We start from the raw sequence: 3,416 nt of genomic DNA, 5'->3' as shown, positions 1-3,416 counted from the left end.
TCCAGCTTTCAGTGACGGTTCAAGGATCTTCAACTTGGATGAAACCGGAACCACAACTGTACAAAAGGTACAGAAAGTACTAGGACCAAAAGGGCATAAAAACCTGTGCAGAGTGACAAGTGGCGAGAAAGGAACACTAGTCACAACTTGCAACATTATAAGCGCGGATGGATATGCACTGCCACCCGCAGTTATATTTCCCAGAGTAAAGACAAACCCCAGAAATCCCAGAATGGCCATCGGCACTCCACCAGGGTCTCTTATCCTTGCATCACCTTCAGGATGGATGAACACTGACCTATTTGTGCAAGTCATGGAGTACTTCATAAAGAGATCAGGATCAACCAAAGACAATCCGTCTCTTTTAATCATGGACAACCACGAGTCACACCTTAGCATACAAGCATTGGATTTGGCTAAGAATTCAGGCGTGACAGTCCTGACACTGCATCCTCACACATGTAAACAAAGTTGTCAAACATCTTTCACAGAGGAAACTTGGCGTAGGGCATGCAGTGTACATGGATAACTATTATAATTCGGTTGAATTGGCGGAATATTGAGTAGAACGTAATATATATGTCACAAGGACCCTACGCAGTAACAGGAAGGGTAACCCAACAGAAGTAATAAAAAAGAAATTAAAAAAGCAGGAAAAGTTGGCAATGTTTAATGATAGTGGCATACGAGTATGTGTTACAAAGTGGAACGACCGCCGAGATGTTTTAATGATTTCGTCGGAACATAATAGTGAATTTGAAAACTACACGGGTTCAAATAATGTGACCAAGACTTTCCCGGGTCGTACTTCAGTCGGTACAATAAAAATATGGGCGGGGTCGACAAGCACGACCAAATGATGGACTATTACCCTATTATAACCCCGAGCCGATAAGACCTTAAAATGGTATAAAAAATTGGGAGTAGATATATTCAGCACCATAATGTGTAATGCGCACTCTATACAATAGGTATGGTGAGAAACCATTGCCCTTATACGATTTTAGACAAACGATTATTCGGGCATTGGTTTCGAGCCAACAAAGGTGTAACAGACTCCCGCCTACTCTTGTCGACCGCCACGCATATTTCAAATTACCCCTGGATCCTGTATCAAAGAACAGAAAAAGGAAAAGATGTGTGTAGTGTTGGAAAACCAAGAAGGTGAGAGTAGATTCGAGAGACTATTGCCCAAAGTGCCCAAAACAGCCAGGACTATGTCGTCTATTGTCAGGGGTTATGCTTTGTAGAGTTTCACAAAAATGTGTTATAAGAGTTTTAGTTACCTAAGTAGATACATAATCGTAGCTTTAGTTTTATTTATATACTTTTAATTTTTAGGTATTAGTATGTGTGTTGTTATATGTACTTAAGTGCTTAAAAATAAATAATTTTAATGAAACTTTACCTTTTTTATTTTATGTCCCACAAAAAGAATTAACTTACAATTACCTTTCCATATTTATTTTAACAAAATAAATATTATACAAAAGTCTATCAAAAAGAATATTGGTTAAACAAAATTCATGCATGACGCCATCCAATATGTACCACTTCATGAGCGCGCGATACTGCGCACCACAGAGCCACTGAGTAACGCGTAACGCCACAATGTCGTGACACTGCGACAAGTTTGAATGTATGGTAGCGCGCCGTACTTGCTTAGTGAGTTTGGGCCACAGAGAACCTCCTATAGAGTGGCAGTCTTGTATATTTGGTTCGCGATACGAGTCACCAGTGTTTGGGGTGCGAGGAGCGGGCGGGGAATGTGTTAAGCGCGCTGTGATTGGCCGTTTCAAGGACGGCGGGCAGTCGCGCCAGATGAAAAGGGACAGAAGTATGACTGTCCCTCTACTGACGCGTAAGTGGCCAATGTAAGTTGACCTATGCCGGCTCTGAATAAATTATAAATATGACTTATTTGTGGAATGTAATGCCGTCTGTTTTTAAATTTGAGCTTCTTGTTACCTTTCCACACCATTTCACACTACAGGTGGACATCTTTAAGGCATCAAAATACCCTTTTCCAATTTTTTTGTGCGAAAAACACGCGCTGCTTTCGGATCTGTTACTTGGTCGATACTGATCGGGCACGGCGAGCGCCCGCGCTTATATCAGTGCAAATACTAGGAAGGCTGGCGACCGCGAGTCGTCTTGTAATAGATGTCTATAGGGGTTGGTCTGTGGTTTGGGCACAGTGTGCTTTGGGCGTAGCGCTGAATGGGAAGCTGTTCACAACAAGAAATCCTTAAAACAATATTTGACACCTGGTTATTTTTAATCAATAGTGAATATAGTGAGATACATACATAATTATTCATTCTGATGACTTAACTTGTCCGATATCTTCAATGACCTTCTAGGACTGATTGAATTCATACCTTCGAGTTCAAATCCTAACATAGATTTTAACAGTATGGGTCATTACAGAGCTCATGTATTGAGAAATCACAATTGGCAGTGCTATGACGATTTAAAAATAGAATTACTAAAAGTGAAAAAGAAATGATAGCATATTGTATTATTTACGCAAGGAAATAAGTAGGCTATGACACGTAGCCGGACTGTCATAGCAAAATCGCATCTGGCTTATTTGAGATATTAGTTATGCACGATTATTCGTTTTATTATTACATATACTTTTGGTGAATAAATGATTACCATTTGAGAAAAAAATTTAAATAACAAATTTAGTTTTATTTTCTTCAAAACCACGTAGTATCCGATTGATTTGTTCTTTGGATATTTTATTGATATATTAGGGATACAGCAAATAAAGGAAATCCTCAAATTGAGTGAGTATTTGAGAATTGTTGAGATCAAACTTCATAATGGTGTGAAACATTATGTGTTCGTTCCTGATCATGTCCTTGGTTATTCACAGAGATGGTCTGTCTTCTGCTATTGGGTTACGAGCGCTCCGCTTTAAGCGGTGAGCTAATAATCCAAATTGTCTTTTATTTTGCCTTGTTAGTCTTGAGACACATTAGATTAACGTATTCATATGTCGCTTTCAGGAGCCGGGAACCTTCTTAAGAATTTTGTACACCTTTGTAAACCTTTATTGGAATTGGATCTCTTAAGCCGGTTACAGTAGGTCAAGCCTTAACCACAGCAGTCGGTGCAACTGTGAAGAAAAAATACGACACTGGTTTGATAGGGTTCATAAGCACCTGGAAGATAACGACTATCTAGATATCCTGCAGGATCCGTCTCGAATTTTTAATTGTCACGAATCAGCATTCTTCTTGTGCCCAGGGGTCAAGCTGTGTTAGCAAATAAAGGCAAAAAAAGTGTTTATCCGGCAATAATGGAAAAAAGACCTTACCCTTCCTCTTAGTGCTTCAGCTGATGGAAATCTAATGATTTACTAGGGAAGTCTGATGACGATGCACGTGATGTGGATGGTGGAAAAT

This window comes from Leguminivora glycinivorella, chromosome 18 (assembly GCF_023078275.1).
Source record: "Leguminivora glycinivorella isolate SPB_JAAS2020 chromosome 18, LegGlyc_1.1, whole genome shotgun sequence".
NCBI classification, from domain to species: domain Eukaryota; kingdom Metazoa; phylum Arthropoda; class Insecta; order Lepidoptera; family Tortricidae; genus Leguminivora; species Leguminivora glycinivorella.
This window is presented reverse-complemented; position numbering follows the sequence as displayed.